The sequence below is a fragment of the Haliotis asinina genome, chromosome 9, assembly GCF_037392515.1.
Source record: "Haliotis asinina isolate JCU_RB_2024 chromosome 9, JCU_Hal_asi_v2, whole genome shotgun sequence".
Taxonomy (NCBI): Eukaryota; Metazoa; Mollusca; class Gastropoda; order Lepetellida; family Haliotidae; genus Haliotis; species Haliotis asinina.
Window position 1 is genome coordinate 32,350,263 of NC_090288.1, and position 20,911 is coordinate 32,371,173.

The window sequence follows — 20,911 nt, forward strand, 5'->3', positions numbered from 1 at the left end:
TGCAAATGCAATGTCTGGTTTGAGAAATGTGTTCGTGCAGAACATTCATAATCGTTTACGAGTAGCCAGAAGACCCAATTTTGGCAATGCGCGGCTACATCTGCGTCGAGTGGGTCCAACTAACGGTCAATTCTGGAATCTACAAAACCGGCCACGTGTTGAGTTCAGCAACGAATCGCGGTTTCTGCTTCAGTGCCGTCTGTTGACGTGGAAATGAACGTTTTGCCCAGAATTTCGCCTGGCTGATATGGTAGAGAAAGTGTCATGGTGTGGCGAACCGTATCCTATACCCGCAGAAATCCAACTTTGGGCGCTTTAATCAAGCCAGTGTAACTGCGTTCTGATACAGAGACGAAATCTTAAGGATTCACACGGTTCCAATCACTGGCCGTTAGAGGGAGTTGTTCAAGCAAGATTAAGCCAGGCATCACACAGCACGTGATATGTCCCTATTCAGTATCTTCAGGATTAGAACATTGCAGTTCTTCCTTGACCTTCATATTGCCCGAACTCTACCCCCATCGAATGTTTGTGGGATTACAAGCCGAATTCAAAGACTCGATCAGTTTATGCCTAGACGTCACAGACCAGTTTTATTGCAATATAGATCTTAATTATGCATCCCCTGGTAGAATGGGCCTTCATCAACCCATGCTTGCCATAAAAGGCGACTATGCTTGTCGTAAGAGACGACTAACGGGATCGGGTGGTCAGACTCGCAGACTTGGTTGACACATGTCATCGGTTCCCAATTGCACAGATCGATGCTCATGTTATTGATCACTGGATTGTCTGGTTCAGACGCTATTATTTACAGCCCACCGCCATTTAGCTGGAATATTGCTGAGTGCGGCGTAAAGCTAAACTCACTCACTCTTAATTATGCATCATATAGAGTATTTTGTAAGAAGCAAAGCGATAATAGTGATACAATCTGATTGTCAACAGGAAAGACATGGAAAGGAAATTCCTACCCAATTAGAAATTAGTTGCAATTGCACCTGGAATTTGTAAACTGGATATACTTCGCAAATAAGTATGGACATGTTCGGAAGATATCTGTCAGAAATCTGTCTTTCACAACATTTATCCAACAGAAAAAGTTGGGCAAAGTTTAGTTTTACGCCGCACTGAGCAATATTCCAGCTATATGGCAGCATATGAAATAAGGAATATGAGGTTTCAGCTTTCGGTCACTTTAACATCGATATTTACAACGGATACAGTAAGCAATGGTATATTCATCAAAACGCCAGAGGGGATTTTGCTTGAGGTTCGTGATATGTATGACGTCATATCCTGTTGACAAATGAAGCATGGAATGTCATCATTCTCAACATGTCAATCATAGGACACTTATAAGCACTACGTAATACCGTATGTCCTGGGTTTTTTTATATGGAAATGTACACATCTAAATGTAAATATGTATGTATTGATTGTTGGGAGGTTGGCGTCACCACTCAGCAGGAAACGAATCCTCTGAATGTTGAACGGTAAGAGTTGTGATCGAGTTTTGTGACGAGTTATGGGACCTTCATCATGAGAGGACGCGGGGGTGGAGGTGGCACAATCTGGAGTGGGAAGTGGAACCATATCATCAGGTTAGGATAACATAACCGCCCAAATTGCTCGTAACACCAAAGACCCAGCTTCAGTTCCTCACATGGGTACAATATGTGCAGCCCATTTCTGGTGTCCCCTGTCGTCATGTTGCTGGAATATAGCAAAATGCGGCCAAAAACTAAACTCACTTTATTACAATCGGTCTTTTTTTCGTCAACACACAATGTCCTTAAGAGAGGTTTTTAATGTAACATATTATACTTACATTTAGTCTCTAAAAGGAACTTATTTTACAGGGAAAATGATTATCATGCTATAAGGAAAACGATCCCACAGATTTTCGACACTCACATATATTTTAGACTTGGGTGTGCTGTCTTGGATTTCAAGGCCTGTACGACAGACAAATGTCATATTTCAGATTACACCTTGACAGCACATGCAGTACATATCTCTTGTTCTTTTACTCGTTGACTCCAGTACCAATACGCTTCTGTAGGAAAATAACATTTGAAGTTCGACCGCTACTATGTAACTTTGCATAGCTGGACGTATAAAATAGTAAAAATAGCATGATATTCGATGTGGCGTATCTCGTATTGATAATATTTTGAGTAACAACTTCTTGATATATTTTTTCACAGCCTTTTCGGGATAGTTCTTGCACCATGGTCAGGACATAGCGGATAATGATATAGTGAACAGGACAATGTCCATAAGATGTGTTTTATATCACCATCTTCTAAATGCCTTTGAAGAATCTCAATACTTTTGAGGTTTCTTGTGTACCCTAATCCTTGTAACTAGTCACAGTTACACGTTTCGGCGGCACTCCTTCTCTTGACTAACCAAGGGGGATTCTTCATTATCTCCCAGAAACAGGATGTTATCGCAAATGTCTAAAAATATATCAGTATATATTTTGTATAGATGAGCCATAATGTCATACTGCGCTTCTACACAAAGGCTTTCTTTTTAACACCACACTTGCACCCGGACGCATATCATTTGGATCCATTCAGCTCATGTTCGCGCCGTGACACATAACGGCATATTGATAGTAAAACCATTTGGAGAGGCAGCCATACATGATCCTACACGCAGTTCGCTGGAGGCTCGTTTTGTAAACACTTCTCAAGTTATAAGTACGATTTCCATGAAGTGGCCGATACAGGGAAGGGGGTTATCCGAAGAACTCTGACGTCATAAAACATCGGAATGCGCATTTTCAAATAAACCAGTAATGCGTTTCTGTTATTAGTGGCAGTCATTATTGTCGTATGATTCAGTTATTATTATCATCAAGAATATTATACAACTGAACAACATTCCGTCACCGAAATTAAGGTTTGTTGTACATAAAACTGTATGATACTTGCAATTGTGTTAATTGTTTTAAACTTGGGACCCTCTTATCAGTGAGGTACACATGATACACTCGGTGGATGCATAAGAAGAAACTAGCATGTGTTTTGTGATCTGATTTTCGGACGAACCCGGAAGAACCCGGAAGTCACCTTTGGCGGTATGATCCACAAGGAGACTATGTAGCGGTGTTTCGGTTTTGTTTAGTAGACTTTATCAACGATACTGCGACGGTCATGTATTCCCTGTTTGCTCATGTGAATTGATAAAATGACATAGTACTTTTGTGTGATGCTTCTAGTATCGTCACCATATATGTACAGGCCTTAAATGGATGGGTCTTTTTCTTAATGTTTACGTTAGCCAAGATGTACAAATGAGTATGAACATTCCCTTGCTTTAAACGACCGAACGCTGTCGGAAATCATGAAGTTCTCACGGGACTGTGTGAAAGTGTTACCGACCTTATATAAGGGGATTATTATGTATGCAGTTAAGAAACACACAGTGGAACAGTGTTGAAATGAAACGATGCCTGTCGAATGGTGGTTTCGTGATCCCGTGATACGTGTGAGTGTTTGAATTTATCCGTGTGAAATGACATATCATATTCATTTTCAGCCGTTTTCATGAGTGTCAATGGTCACCCGCAGCTGGTAAACATTCAGGAAAAATAGTGGGGATACGCACTTCTCCACCTTCTCTCTGCTCTGGGTCCGCCCATAGGTGTGTGTGCGTGAGTGTGTATGCAGGGGTGCGCATTGTCCTGAAATTTTGTTATATGACCATTGAAACTCGGGAAAGAATGAAGTGTGCACCCCACCTTTTCTCAAAAAGCTGTCTCCGCAGCTGTCGTCTATCATACTTCTGCCCCGTGAAGGTCCCGGGGTAGAATAGGCCTTCAGCAACCCATGCTTGCCATATAAGGCGACTATGCTTGTCGTAAGAGGCGACTAACGGGATCATGTAGTCAGGCTCGCTGACGTGGTTGGCAAATGTCATCGGTTCCCAATTGCGCGGATCGATGCTCATGTTGCTGATCACTGGATTGTCTGGTCCAGACTCGATTATTTACAGCCCGCCGTCATATAGCTGGAACATTGCTGAGTGCGGCGTAAAACTAAACTCAATCACTCACTCACTATCATACTTCTAAGAACTGTACTGAGTATACATTTTGATAATCCACTCTCGGTCTCTGGACTCACCTATACGTCTAAATTAATCATACGAAAAGCGGGTAATCAGTGGTCGTTACTGCCCCGCTTAGCGCTGTACGATATATATAATATATACACGGGTTGGTCGTCACCTGGAGTACGGAGTACATCAGTGTCTTAAATTGGCACCATGGAAAAAGGTATTATTATTACTTTAACCCAACACACGAAGCATATGCAATATGTGAAACTGAAATGTCATTGTAATGTTTTCAAAAGAGATGAAAAGTCAAAATATTTACTTTTTTTGCAAAACGAACTCTTGTTGTGCAAGTTCTAGATGCATAAATGGGAGATAACTCGTACAGCTTTGTGCGGCGCGTGTGTAGCGGGGTTCGCGTGAGGTCTCGCGCTGACTTGTCTGCTCACTACGTCACATTAACATTTGTGGTTGGAGACTTCAGTGTAGCAATGCACTGTATATGTTCATGACATATCGTTGTGGGTGCCTTTACTTTTCGAAGTTACGCAGGTTTCCACTCTCTCTCTTGTTAACAATTTACGTACTGGTCTCTGTCTAGTTATTGTTCTGTAAACGATTAGTAGAGATTAGTCTTTTTCTTATGAAATGGATGCAATGATTTCATCTTTGCGCTTGAAAATATATTGCCAGTCTGATACTTATGAATCTGTACGATCTTCATAATATATAATATAATTTACTTATATATTATATTCAGCTTGATGTGAGATGTGCGAATTTCGCCCATATTCGATTACCTCTTGAGGCTGTCATTGAGGATGTGAAAATATGCGTTTTGACGTCACACACACTCGGTGTTATTACTAAACAAGATAGCGATACTCCACGCAACTTAAGAAGCCAACTAGCACACCCACAGAAGTGTTTCTCGCGTGCGGCTCAATGCAGCAGAAGAGGTTAACATCACATCTCAAGGACAGCAACTCCTGTTGCTTTGATCGTGACGTTACTGTTTCGCTATAACTTCGGCGAACATGAAATTCGATTCTTGTAACTGAACTCATTTATTTATTTATTTATTTATTTATTTATTTATTTATTTATTTATTTGTTTGTTTGTTTGTTTGTTTGTTTATTTATTTGCCCATTTTTTCTGGTTACAGGTCACATGTTGTAATCAACAACTGCGTGGGTCTTAATATTTCCAAGAGAGTATACAGGGCTGAATTCAAAGATTGCTATCCTGCTTGCACCAGGTGTAGCCTATGAAAAGAATCCAGCTGCACCAGCCAAATTCCAAAACTTCAGCTGTTGAGTAGTTTGTAAAACATCAGAGGTTTCGGTGTATATAAACTTGATCTAGTTACCATGAAACCATAGCAACACGAAAACAAAGCTGATCCCTGTTTACATGCATTGTCACAGCCGAGAAGTGTCTATAAACAGCATTGTTTCAGTGCCATAGCTATTCAAAGTGTACAAGAAAGCGGAGCTGACATATGTATGCTTATATAATGTTAGACTTATTGCAGATGTATATTTCTCAAAGATTGATATTGCACCTTGTGCAGGTTAGACTCCTATGTAGGTTCATTTTGGTAAAATTAGGCTGCACCCGTGCAAGCAACAAAGCATTAAATCAAGCCCTGATGTGTATTCACAGGTATGTGATGGTGTTAATGTCAGAAACATACAAGACTTTAGGATATTGATCTACAGTCTTCAGTGTTAGATATGGACTATATCCAAGCAGGTAGTACATTACTAGGCAAATACAGTATGTAGTGATGACCAAAATTTTGTAAACTTATCATATGAACAAGTTGTAAAAGCGATACATTTTGAGACATAATAGTACAGGCAGCAGATTCTAAAGATATTCTTTTGATCTGGTATTATTCCATATATTCGGTTGCGAAAGATTGTTTGTTTAGTAAGAAGCATATTTTCAAAGGATCATTTCGATTTTCCTTTAATCCAAATAGTATGGTTTGTAGGGTAAGGTTAATTTTTATTCCAGCATCATTTTTTACACATAAATTGGGTTTTGTTCCTCGATGACGGTTCTCCATTAATGATTTAATGGAAGGATAATCGTTTCAGATCTAAGGGACCGTTCATAATTTATGGGGCGGGGGTGATGACGATGTTTATGGTGAAGCATGTGCAATGTGAGTGGCCCCTTAAAATTTATGTACTCCTGCTTGTCATTTAGAAAATCAATGACAACACGCACGCACACCCCTTCCCATCATAGGATCCGGTGATTATGAGTTTGAATTCACTACTCGCTAGAACGTTGTGTCCGAAAGTATTTGTTACCTTCGAGTTGAACATGTAATGAATTGAAAACACAGAGAGAGAGAGAGAGAGAGAGACAGACAGACAGACACACACACACACACACACACACACACACACACACACACACACACACACTACCCCAACCCCACTACACGTTGCGGGCATTAAAAGGAAAATTGGGTAACACAGAGAACAAATGAAGACGATACAAAATTTCCCGAGAACCGTGCTTCCCGCGTGCGTTTAATCGAGAACCTACCAAACGTTCGAACGTGTCCTTACAAGGACCCAAATATATCTGGTAAGTGCTATATTATCTTATGTTAGCTTTTTTTGTCAAATCTTTCTGTTGGTATCGAGTGAAACTGAACTGGAAGGCGGTTATGGGCAGTCTGTTTCAACTAAACGTCCTTTGTGTCAAATGCAGAGTGGTATGGGGTTGTCCAAAGCAAGGTCTTAAAAATCTCCCTAGGTGATAGGGGTGGTGTGGTGGGGGTGAATGTTTTATGAAAAAGCATGTACAAACAATGTGAATGACTCCCAAGCATGTAATTTTTATGGACGCTGAGGATGTTGTGGTATCACTAGGTCAAACACAGCAATATCCCAGCCGTAGGACGTCTTGCAAATACAAGCGAATTTGGCCATTGCTTTCAAATGTATTCCAGTTATACCATGGCGTGTGACTTTCGTATGGGAAAGAATAACGCCATGAGATGTTGGTTCTGTGTGTTACCATTTTCTTGGAACCCAAGGGTACGAATATTGTAGGAACATACCTTGAAAACCAACTAACAAGCAGGGGAATCGAGATTTGAACCGACAAACATCGGTTTGCGACAGGAAATATCGTTTTACTGTGACAGTGAATACAGAGTCACTTGAAAGCAGTCAAATGTAATATATCATGTGTGACAAGGCAACTAGTAAGGATGGCCCAGGCTGAACGTTTGTAAGAGGAAATTGTCAGAAACTTCGTATCCTGTGAGCTTATGTTTTTCCTGCTTGCCGAAACATCTATCAGAAGATTGATCAACATCGGTTGACGCAACGCCGATTCCCTATAAAAGACGCCGGATGGTAATTATAGTCACGGTATAAAGCTTTTCTCGTTTTTCTCCCCTGGGCTTCCTGGTTATTGTGTTATTAAGTGAACAAATTTCACAGGAACTCATTCCTCAGAAAACATATTTAGATCTCAGTTGTTGGACGCTGCATTCATGAATACATCCATTCGGAACTGAACCGGCTGAAAGCGAGACATTACGGGCTATAGTACTTCAACACAGAATCGGTTGTTGTACAAGCATTTCAGAGAAGGTTAAATCACATGACAACCTGATGGCTCTGTATAACATTTTTTCAGTAATATATAAACCATGTGTAGTGTCTTTTGCAACAATAAAACTATACTGAATGTGGACACCTGGGTTTTCAAGCAGTTGACATTTTGTGCGGAACTTGTCTGTTTATCTCCCTGTCTTCGGAAAAGGAGCTGATGGGGGTACTAAGCACTTACTGCTGCTTTAAGGCCAGTCCGTACTCATGCATAGGACATGGCTTCTTTTTAGAAGGATTTTAGAAGCTGGGAGGTATAAGACAGACTAACCTTACAGAAAAACGTCTTTATTGCGTGAGTATGACGTTTCAATACAAATCTTGTACCTGCAAATTCTTGTAAAACTTTCTTTTAAAAAAGCTTTTGATTTTGTAAATAGAGATAAACTACGGAAATTACTCTCATCATACGGTGTAAACGGCAAAATGTTACAATTTCTTAGGAGTATATGTAAAACAGAAAAATCGTGTGTCATGGTAAAAATCAGAGCTGACGGAACATCTTAACTGTCCATTGGGTTTACAGCAGGGTTGTATGCTGAGTCCAGTGTTATTCTCATTATTTATAAACGAACTTTCTGTAGAAATCACAAAGTATGGTAAGAATGGGGTCCAACTGTTTCCAATATACTAGAAATTCTAATGTTGTTGTTTGCAGACGATGTAATTCTTGTGTCAGACACCATTGGTGGTCTTCGGTGTCAGCTAGACACTTTAAAATTGTATGCAGATAAGTGGGGATTAACTGTAAATTTGGATAAATCTAAAGTCCTTGTTTTTAGGAGAGGTGGGAAATTGGCGGTTAAAGAAAATTAGCTTTATAATGGGAGAAACACTGAAACGGTAGACAGCTACAAATACCTAGGTTTTGTGTTCACATGTAATTGTAGTCTCAGACAAGCGGTCTCAGAATTTGGATCCCCTAGTAAAAAGGCTTTAATGGAATTAACTACAAACTTAAGGAAACTTGGAACAACACCTTTGGAAGTATGTTTTTAAATATTTGACAGCCAAATTCAACCAATATGGGTCAGAGGTATGGGGATTTAAAAGATACAACAGCATTGAAAAAGTTCACTTACGAGCATGTAAAATATTGTTAAATGTCGGTCCACAGACACCAAATGTGATATGATATGGAGAATGTGGACGTTTTCCAGTTTATATTAATTCCTACGTTCGAACGATGAAATACTGGCTTAAGTTAATAACAATGCATGGTGGACGTCTCCCGAAAAAGGCATATACACTGTAACATATATACAACCTAGACACAGCTGGGTACCACACGTGGGCGTCTGAGATACGCCATATACGTTGCTCGCGCGGCTTTGGATTTGTCTGGTGTTCACAAGCAGTCGGTGATCCGTGTGCTTTTATTCATATTTCTAGAGAACGCTTGATCAATATGTTTTATCAAAATTGGACATCTACACTTGAAAAATTCTCACGTTACAGGTTGTATGCACAATATATTAGTCTTCGTGAGCCTGAGGGATGTCTGTCCTTAAATATGGAATACAAATTCCGTAGTATTTGTCCCTCGTGTAAAGTAGACTCAGAAGAGAAAAATACGTATTAAGAGAAAGGTTAGAATAATAGAAAGTAGTATTAGAATCATATTTATAAAAAAAGAAATACAGTGCCGACACACGTGTACATATATGTGGTCTGATATTTCGAATTGGGGATGTAACTAAAGGAAAAATTAGCTCAGCAGACAGGTACATGCAAAATGCTTAATCATTCAAGAACTGTTTCATGTTTTTATGCCTATTTCGAAGATGTGTACTACTATGTATATGGGCATGTGGCCTTCATACGTAATAAAGACTTTGATGATGATGACTGTAATAGCGATCAAAGATATCATGCAGGTTCTTTTTTCACGCCCACGCTTTGTCCGTGGAGACACGGGTTTGTTTGTCCTGGACTCCATTGTTTACTTGTGTCGTGCTTTCCCGGAGAATACACGCACGACACAATCGTGCTCTAAAGAAAATATAATTTGAATTGGGCGAGGCCAATTTAAATGAAATTCATTTACAAAGGCATTACAATAAAAGAAAACCCGAAATATCAAGAATGCAATTAATTGATTTATGAGTATTTTTGACCGACTAGGCACATGACAGCTACAAATTACGTCATGTTCATGTTTTCAGCTTATCAAAGATAATAAACTATTATACTTAAAGTGGCGCTCATTTCTCAGAGGATATTATTATATTGCGGACATAAATATTAATTTCAGTATTACCCCTGTAATAATCAGAATTTTGTCGGATTGAAAACAGATATGGATTTCGACATTAATCCTGGAAATGATCCCAATACAATCTTACCGTCAAAGCGACCCTTCCCTCTGATGTCACTATGGTCATGCGCAGAACATTAAGAAGTATCAGAAGTCGAACAGTGAGACGAGGAGGTCCAGGTGTAACGGCTGAGCATAGATTATCTGCTTGAGACTAATTGCTACATGAGAATGTTCGTTAAAATTCGTCGGAATCGATTTGTACGGCAGCACCATCAGATTAGTCCCCTCTTTGTAGAAGTACCTGAATTGGGGTCATGGGAAATTACGTGGATTTATAAACCGCTGTACCTCGGGAAATCAGATTATAAAACCAGACGCTCATTCTGAGTCAGTATTATCCTTCGATGACGAATGCATAATCATTTATTGATTTCTGTGTTACTAATGTAGCATTTTGGAGTTTCCTCGGAAAAGAAGCAATTCAGTGCTTCGTGAAATCATGTTATATGGAATAAGTCTGGGATGCTATTTATAGTATTAGCAAGGGAAATAACTGCAGCCTGACGCATCGTTTGCAGGACAAAATTAAACATTACTGGTTGTTTACAAACACGAAAATTGAGAGAATGTTTGTCTCACTACTGGCCTTACTGCCAAGTGGATAAAATGTTTCTGTGGATCCCATCTGTTTTATCAGGTAAGACATATCATGACAACCACACACAAACGCTGACTGTATTCTGTGTAGGTCAAACTGGCGACCTTTATCCACCAAATATGTGTCGCTGCTCATATTGCAAAATTGCCCCACCTTAAATTTGTTAATTCCGATGACATGTGATCAATCACGTGATGGTCCATGACAATTCACATGACATAATAATTGTAAACAAAGTACTGATATTTTGGAGCTTGTGTAACTGTGTTCTCTCCATGCTATTAACGATTGGACTTTCATTTATTTACATAAGCGGATCCAGAGGGGTTCGTGCAGGGGTGCGCAACCCCACTTAACCATGAAATTTGTTATATGACCATTCAAATTCGAGTGAAGATGAAGTGTGCCACCGTTCTCAAAAAGCTGTACCCGCCCCTGAATTACTGAATACGTAATTGGGACTACATACTAATACACTGAAAAAGTATACAAACTTGACCTCATTTGTGTTTCCTGGGGGTTGCGTTATCATTCTGAATCATTTGGAAAGGAGCACCAATGCAACACACACACACGCGCGCGCGCGCGCGACCCCATCCCCTCCAAATATAACAAAGCGATCTGTTTCGTAACGCTTAATGGAGTTTGAAAGGGGACGAGACACTAAATAGTGTACACATCTCGGCGGGCTCGCTGCAGCTTAAGCCTGGGTTATTGTGCCCGTGAAAGGGGGACACAGCCCAGACAGGAATGTGACCGCAGTTTATTGAAATCCCCAAGTGGTAGAGAGAAGGGCGCAGTTTTAGAGAAAGACTAGGCCTGCAGAAGACTCTAATGTAATAATTAATATTTTAAATGATAATTTCTTTGAAAACTACAAGTAAAAACAACACATTGCCCCCCTTACAAACAGATATACTGTACCCGTATCTACATTTGTCTTTATAAAGGAACGAATAATATATTGATCCATGGAATGAGCGTTCAGTACAGCATGAAATATACTGAGGCAAAAAAATAATGGATCACATGAAAGCACAAGTGTTCCTTATTTGTTTCCAGGTTTGTGGTATATAGCCTTAGGTGAAATCTTGGAAAAGAATTCAAGAAACACTTCTTATGGCGTGTGATTCTTTATTTTTTTCACTCATTACGTTATAGCGTTCCAATTAGGTTCAACAATTATATTGTTCATAAAAGCATTTGCACCTGAGATAATAGACTTATGAGTAATTTCATGTTGAAATAATCGAGTTAGGAATCCAGTTCACCCAGCCGAAAATGGATACCCTGTGGAAGAAGTTATGTAACCACAGACCATCTAGTGCCTAACAGGCAGCTTGGGTTACTCGGGGTAATAATAACCATATTGTTTGGGCGTTTCGAGCATGCATTGTGCATAGAGTAAAGCGACTGATAAATGGGCTATTATTTTTTTTATTATTATTATGTATTATGTCTTTTTTTATTGGTTATCAGACTCGGTCAGTGGTTTGCAGAACAAGACTGTAATGTGTAATAATGTCAGAGTGCATGGATAAAATGCAGATAGTGAAAATGAGCATGCGCCTTCACTGTACGACAAATTGCTCCACACTGCTTTTCAGTTGTAAAAGTAAAGTTTTCATCCTAAAAATTACCTTTTCTCAACAACGGACTTGAAATGAACATGTTCATTATGAATTCCTTAAGTAGTATAACGGGTTCTCACTCACACTTTAAGCCCATACCTGTAGTATTATTGTGTAACAGTTTGACTCTAACTTTGTTGTATCCATAATGGCAGATATCCATTGTCAAATGATTGGTTTGATCGAAATAGTAAATATACTGGGGGAACAAAATAAGGGATCACATGAAAGCACAAGTGTTCCATTATATGGGGTTTTTTAGGCTTCTTCACAAGGTGTGCGATACAAAGCTTGTGATGAAACCTTGGTAAAAGGAAATACGTATACTAAGATGTGACCCCTTATATTTTTCCCTCAGTATATATTGAATCTGGACATGCGTTTGTGTGTAGGCGTGTATTAGCCTTAAATCGCAAACCTCCATGCATATTGTTGTTTGTGATTGTTTGTGACTGAATAACATTACAGTTTTTAAGAGTTGTGTTGTGTACTGTATGTATGTGTTAGTATCATGGTATCGACAGTATCTTACCTTATTTTTTAGTTTAAACAAATAATCCAATACAAGCACAGTATGCTACAGTTTTGTGTACACAAATGTTTCTCAAAAGTTATAATTATTTTCGTATCCGTTCACATCTGCTCCACTCTTATTTAACTTCAACCAATCTTACAATTCGGTTGCCAGGACGGCAAATCAAGACGGCATCCATACGTACTTGATAAATTTGATGTCAGATGTATATTCACTTCTTCATATCGTTTGCATTTGTAAATTTCAAAATTTGTAGACATGGTAAACACTGCAAATGTCACAGATGCAGATCTAACCTTGCCCAGGCATATTTATCTTTGGTTACCATAAGCCCATCTTAAAATATATATAGTGTACATGTGGGTAACGATGAATTTGCTTTCAGAGTTAACAAAAGCATCATTTATACGACGATGGTCGATTACCTGATCTTCTCCTCGTTTGCTTGTGTGGGATTCTTTTCGATAAAATATCACCTCATAATAATTCATGAATTCACTGAATCGCCAGTCAGTATATATGACGACATCGGCCCGAACACAGAACATGGTATTTTATCAGAGTTACGTGGACCAATCAAAACTCGACATTCTTACATGACTCTAGAAAATTTAATTTAGCCTTTCGTCATGGTAAGTCTCGTTTTCGATCCAGGAGGTAAATCTAGGACTTCCCGAGTTCACGGTCTCGTATACATGTTCCTAGTTTATTCAGGTTTGCTGTAATGCAATATGATTGGCTGAGCTCCAAGGAAGCCATTTGACTGGTTCCACGGCTCTTTGATATGCTTATAGACAGGAGCCGATCCAGTCGTGACCAACTCGTGTTATTCCGGGACAAGCCGAAGAGCTTGGTGGTTAGGAAAGATGCGAGTGGTGACGATAGCGAGTCACTATGTATTGCAAACGCTAAGGCTTAGTGTCTGAATAAATATAATATTGGTAGCAATACTCCTATTTACATTGAAAAAGTCCAAGTGAGACCGGAAATTCAGAACACGAGGAAAACCAGACTTTCTTTCATGCATTTAGGGGATGACATTGCAGGTATGGCTTGGCAGTTGGGTAAATAGTGTCGTTCAGCGCTTTGAGGTACACAAGCGAGTCAACTCGCGACCTAATTCTTTACATAAGAATCCATGTACAACAACTATATGGATTATGGACTGTCGCGTAAACAAAGTGAACACTTATATACGTAGCTGCTTCTCTTTGCCCGTACTACACGTGCTATGTCTCATAATCCCAGATCCACATTAGTTTCTCCCGAGCCCTTTCTGCTGTGCCACAGCCCTAAATGAACAATCCCAGATTTCACCAGGGTTTGAATCTCCCTTCACATTGGCTCACCTCTTCAAGTTTAAAAGGCTTCTATCAAATTATAAAGAGGTTCAAAGGCGTATTGGTATGCTGTATATTGTACGCGGGACCCCCCTTAAGTGATATATACATCTCTATCCTCATGAGTATGTTGTATGTGCTGTCGCACAGTATGCCTGTATGAAATTCATCACCAACAGCATTTCTTCTTTCCTTATCTTTTTTTAGCATCCAATACGGGTGTAGAGTTCTCCGAAGTATGTGTGTCTGCAATGACTTAAAGCACTATAGCTTAATAACATACTATTAGGAGTTCCACAAATCTGCAGAGGTAAAATGTAAAACTATTTCTTCTCGTATATTCCATAAATGGTTCAAATAAACAAAATTTCACAAGCAAAGGGGTCATCGTGGCATGACGGTTTACAAATATTAGAAATAATTCATTGCTAGATTTAGCTTTGAAAAACAAATACAAAACGAACCACGCTGACAGTTTCCATCTTCCAGATAATGCGCTATATTTTGAAACAGATTTTATTTCGGGTGTTTCTTTAGAATCACATTTAATTATGTAAATGAAGGATTTTAGAAGCATGTGAATTTCAACTGTAAAACTGTATCATTATATCGTAACAGATTTTCACAAATTCTATGAAGTTCCTCTTTAGGACAGGTCTTCATCAACCAATTGCTTGTAGCTAAAGGCGTCCCTCGGGATCAGGTGGTCTACCTTGCTGACAGGGTTGATGCATGTTATCGTGTCCTTCGATATCCAGAATGTCAGTCACCGAATTATGTGGTCCACATTCTACTGTTTACAGACCACCATGATATAGGAGGAATGTCGCGACACAGAAAATCACTGATCAGGCATCAATATCAAAGAAAGCATATTGCGCAGCACCTCCTGATCTCCATAAACTAATAGTGTCATACAGCTGTTCATCTTTCATTCATGCCAAAAGAGACAATTTAAAAGTAAGAATAGTCCTGTAATAATTACATATTTGGATATGAAAAAACTGCGATTATAACCTACTGGTTGTTTAGTCCCTGCCAGTATGCACGAGGAACTGCGTTTATAATGAACTAAACTAGAGGTGTCTTTCAGTTAGTTTACTGTACGTGCGTGTTTTATGTGTGAATGCGTGCGTGTGTGCGCGCGCGTGTGCGTGTACTCGAAGCTAGGGGTGACTGTTCAGGGTGGAAACATATCTGCACATATCTATTCGTGAAATATCTGATTGTATAGACATACAAGGAAGAAACTGAAGAGGAACTCTTGACCCATGACACATTGTAATTCTACCATTGCGTCCGGGTTTACAAAGCAATATGCACCTGCATGAATAAATTAAACCCACCTGGATGTAATTGGTGGGAATATCATAACTGTACATATAACTATAAATATAATTATGGGTGGCTGGGTAGTGATTTTGGCAGCAGTGAGGTAGCCTAGTGGTTAAGGCGTTTGTTACAAGAAAGACCATGTTCGATTCCCCACACAGGTACGATGTGTGAAGCCAGCGTCCCCAGGCGTGACGTTGCTGGAATATTGTTACACGCGGCTAAATTCCGCCTTACTCACTCTCTGATTCATTTTCATTCATAGGTGTCGAGGTCAAGGTAATTTAAGCCCATTTTTGAGCCCCTCAAGCGATCGCAATTCCCATATTTACATGTCGGCTTAGCATAGTAATCCTAAAACGGCTTTGTGAAGCCGGGACCCTCTTCAGTATGAAATTACTGAAAACGTCACTCGGGAAATTGAAAATGAAAATCCTGTCTTTTTCTTATGTCAGAAATATCAGCATATACGAAATGAATTATTCTCACAGCTATAACAGGTTTATAATGTCCAACTAACTGTTTTGTCATTTCAAAACCGTTACGCAATCCATATAACTGCTTGTTTCCTTCACCATATGTTCGAGCAACTTTTTTGCCTCGTCATCTAAATAGTGACGATCACAAGCCCCGTAGTACAAATAAAACTGTCTGTATTGCATGGGAGTAACCTAGATGAAAGTCAAACGAAAATTGGGATCATGAGGGTTGAGCATAGTAAAACCAATTTGCTTCAGGATGACAGATGATATATACAGAAAATAAAACATAAAAACACCTAGCTGCTTTTATATCATTTTCCAGGCGTGGAGGAGTACTTTCTGACCGTACATCGTAAGCGTGCGGTTCGACAATAGCCAGTCATATAGACCATGAAACAAATGTATCCACGAAAGGAAATGGAAGTCTAGAATATGAAACCTGAAACTACAGTTGAGGAAATGGATCTAAACTAGCGCTGTTTATGGGAAATGTAACAGTTATCCCGATAAATAGGCTTTTGTAAAACTGTAATAAACACTCACATGCCATGTCAGATCGACATGGGGTTTAGAAGTCTGTTAAAGGTTAGTCTGTCACTGCTAATTGTGTGTGTGTGTGTGTGAGAGAGAGAGGGAGAGAGGCCTGGATATATACACTAACGCGCAAACGCTATTGATATGTGGAAATTTGCATACTGGTAGATGAATATATGTATTAATTGTTAAGCGAAAGCTGATCTTACAATCAATCTTAAAGTGCATCCAAGTTGTTCTGTGTCTCTGTAAGCGGTGCCATGTGTGGTCTTAACAGTAGGTCGTAGCCACCACATGGCGTACGAATCATACTAAGGTACAGCCATTACAGCTACTAATCAAAGCCAACGTGGTCTCAGAAATCTAGGCCCATAATCACTTCAGTTAGACATTTCGCTAGGATTGTTCAGATTGAACTTCATGAAATCTAGACTTGCTTCATTTATAGCTTCGACATTGCAGAAAGTTTTTAGCGGAAGGAAAAGTAATGTGGTTTAGGGACAGGCAGACTATTCTCATAGCGCTGGGATTGACGGCACATTATATTTACATAGATCTTCTTCATGAGAAAGACTATAAGGGTTGTCATAGATGAGTTCAAGAACTATGCTCAGGGATTAAAAAGACAAGGAATCTTAAGGCGGATGTACGTGTCTCGAAATCCTGATATCACTGCGTTATCTTGTACGTGTTCAAATAGGAGTGCATCTCTTAGTGAATTCATAGTAGTGTACATGTCTTTCTGATATTTGAGGACCCATGAAGGTCACGGGGTAGAATAGGCCTTCGGTAACCCATGCTTGCCATAAAAGGCGACTATGCTTGCCGTAAGAGGCGACTAACGGGATCGGGTGGTCAGGCTCGCTGACTTGGTTGACACATGCCATCGATTCCCAATTGCACAGATCGATGCTCATGTTGCTGATCACTAGATTGTCTGGTCCAGACTCGAGTATTTACGGTCCGCCGACATATAACTGGAATATTGCTGAGTGCGGCGTAAAACTAAACTCACTCAGTCACTCTGATATTTGAGCAGCGCGAAGCTACAGCGACTGGTTGCAGAGGTGTCTCTGGGATGGAAAACAGGGGGATATCCCAGGAACCTGCTGTGACGTAATGTATGTGACGTAATGACTGCTTCCATTCGCTATGTGTTGTACTCATACAAGAAGACAGAAACGAATATCACTTGTTGATGATGGCAACCCTGATCGATAGTTTTTCAAAGAATTTCTCATCCATGGATGTAGTGAATTGTTCCAAGGATAATTCCAATGGTTTTCAACTGAATAGGGTACGCCTATGTACTGATGATGTGTAACATTCAGTTAGACACTGTCTCCGAGAGATGTATGGAGTGAAAGAGAGAATAAGAGAGAGAGAAAGAGGGAGAGAGAGAAGACTGCGACATATGTAAACATGCACCCAGAGAGCTAGTGATGGGCGCTTGCCTAGAGGTGCTACATTAATTACAGTTTTGGTTCAAATCCCTGTTGACCTTTATAATCGTATACACATTCACTGATACGCCGACTGATGGAGAGGGGGTTGTTTAAAACGAGATGACGCCCTTCTATGATCAGAGTGATCCAATAGGCCATTATAGCTATTGTATTGAATGGAGGGAGGGGTGCCTTCATGGAGGTGCCATGGGGATTTTATGAATGCTTCTGTAGGATGGTTCATATACTGTTACTCGGACCTATCATTTATCATGTAAAATTTGTTGAAAGAGCATTGTCACTCTTTCGTCTTTTGAACGTTTGCGGATAGTTATCTTGTATTGATGTTGGTCCGATATATGATTGGTTCCGTCTTTCATTAATTCGTTGGATCATCTTTGTTCACAGAGACACACCTTGAAAATATGCATTAAATATATTTATACATCCGAAGCTTAAAGGTTTTTTTAATCCATCAATGCGTTTGTTATACGCGCAGACCATAATGACATCCGTGACACCATGAAGGACTGATTGTTGTAGAGGGGATTGAGTTCTGTGAATATTCTGAGACGTTTTCAACACCTACGAGAATGTCTCTTAAGATGTAAAAGTCACATTCACGATCCTTATAATCTCAGCCTTCGGGTTTTGTAATATTTCTGTAGCGCTTGCTATACATTCTAAAATATACCAGTCGTGCTTGGGGCTGTTCATTTGGAATACGTCAATCACAATCACAAACAGGTTAAATAGTACTGATAATCAAACCGGAAGCGAGTATATCTTGTTATTGACACCCACTTTCTCCTACCCAGAGTTCCATGTGGCGAGCCAATCGTAAAATCTTACACACTTCAGTCAAAATATGTACACATTTCATAACTGTTTTATTTTTTTAAGCGTCTACACGTCTAATTAAACATGTTTGTTAAAATTGTTCAGTTTCACTGAGAAATTACCATAAAACTTGTAACATTTCGATTTGAGTGGTGATCCTTTCTTTACATGGGTTGTACGGCTCCACGTGCTGTCGTCGAACCCAAATGGGGAGCAAACGATGCATCCGGTTTGAAAATAAATATGTATTGTCATAAACCTTACTGACCCAGTTGTAGAAAAATATTTACATTAATGTGTAAAAAATTACGAAAACCTCATAGAATCGCTTGCCTTATACCAGTCTCAGCATATTGTTTACAAACAAGACAAAAGTCCGGTCACGTGATATGCAAAATAGCCTGTGGCAGTGATATTAGGTCATCGGAGTGTGATTTGCACATTGCACATTAGGAAGTTTATCACTGGAATAAAATTTGCTTCACACAGATTAGGTTAGTGTTATGTTCGGGATAAAATTTCCAAAACATCACCCGGGACAACAAAGATTACATCAGAGTGACCATCAATGCAGGTTTAAAATTATTGCATTTCGCCTCGTTTTTCATACTCTTGTTTCTGCATGTCTTATTGAGGACGCCGTCATGACCTACTTTGTGTGATCATTTCTTTTCACGAACAAACGTGGTGACGCGCTGTTTAGCTGTGGAAGGTATATAACGACGCTAACGGTCGGTATATATATATGTGTGTGTGTTGATATAAACGTGCTCTACAGTTATTTCTTTCTTTGTATTATGATATCTTACCTGCATCGATTACTATAGAAATTATGATTTTAACGCAAAATGTGGTATAAGTGAGCGTACTAAAATAGTTCACAGGAAACATTTGTGCTTGTGCAAATAACACCGAAAGCTCACGATATTCTTGTAAAATTATATAGGATATAGTGCAAAATACTTCACGTTCATACAATCACAACAATAGCTCGCAGCCATTTTGTGCAAAACAAAGGAGGTATTCGCCCAAATGCATGCAGTATAAAGATGTAATGAGCACTAGTGGTTAAATGTTCCTGGTTGTAACAAACATTTTGTTTCTGGGTTTAAGATAGATAGTCTTTGTTAGCTTCGCTGACACCAGCGTGAACATCCATTTATACCATTATGAGTGACAAACCACGTTGTATTTAGGCATGGTAATATTTGCTCACTGTGCCCATCTCTGTGGATTCGTTAGCTTGTTTCGTTCTTAGCTGGAGTTTTGCTTGTTTCGTTTTCCCTGTTCCGCTGTTGTGATGTTATATACGCAGTGTCGCCATAGAAAAATGATATTAGCAGCCGATCGTGTTTTATTCAAACGAATAAACAGTAAACAAAGAATACATGATCAAACATAAAGCGTTTCGTTTCGATCTCTTCAAGTATCAATGCCTAGGGGTGTGTCCGTCCTTTTGATATACCCATTCGACCTACCCATCTACCTACCTACGTACCAACCCACCCATACATATACCTCCACATGCCCACCTTCATGCATGCTCGAACGCACAGAACGAGTGAGAGAGTGTCACACACACACACACACACACACACACACACACACACTCACTCACTCACTCACTCACTCACTCACTCACTCACTCACACACACACACACACACACACTCACACACACACACTCACACACATACCAGACAGACTTTGTTAGACACGGGCACAGGAACATATTTGTCTCCTGTAATTTCAAAACATGTCATCGAAAGGCGGGAATTAGAGGTTAACAGCAACAATATCCATTTCTAGCACGGATTATAAGCCAGTGCAAATGTGTTTAAAACAGTGGAAACCTGTGAATCTGCTGAACGATGACTTGTGGAAAGGGATGCCTCATTCCTATTTCGCTGTCAGGTTCAGGTAGACGTGCGGAGGTGTTCCCCTTGGAGTCGTCAGAATAATTATTTTTCTCCCAGTCTTTGAAAATGGACTCTATTCCATTTAGTCAGGTGAAGTGAAACGTCGCGAAACAACTATAAACTGTCCAAAGCGACGTTAGATCAATTAGAGCCCCTCCCCCCAATTACAGTCGGAGCCTGTGATATAGCCCAATGGTGTCCGGAGTCCCAGTGACCTTCC

General features: G+C 39.7%; 1 protein-coding gene across 5 annotated transcripts in view; it reads left to right on the top strand.

Moving 5' to 3' along the window:
- LOC137297111 (serine/threonine-protein kinase TBK1-like) overlaps positions 1-20,911 on the top strand; it is a 120,893-nt gene that overhangs the window by 47,979 nt on the left and 52,003 nt on the right. The window contains exon 1 of one of the 5 annotated variants that reach the window (XM_067829102.1): positions 10,524-10,673. The exons of 1 other annotated variant lie outside the window; for it this stretch is intronic. The gene's annotated coding sequence lies outside the window, so the exon portion shown is untranslated. Of the gene's footprint in view, positions 1-10,523; positions 10,674-19,190; positions 19,505-20,911 lie in introns of those variants that run through there. 3 more of the 5 variants (XM_067829098.1, XM_067829100.1, XM_067829103.1) reach the window with 3 other exon arrangements.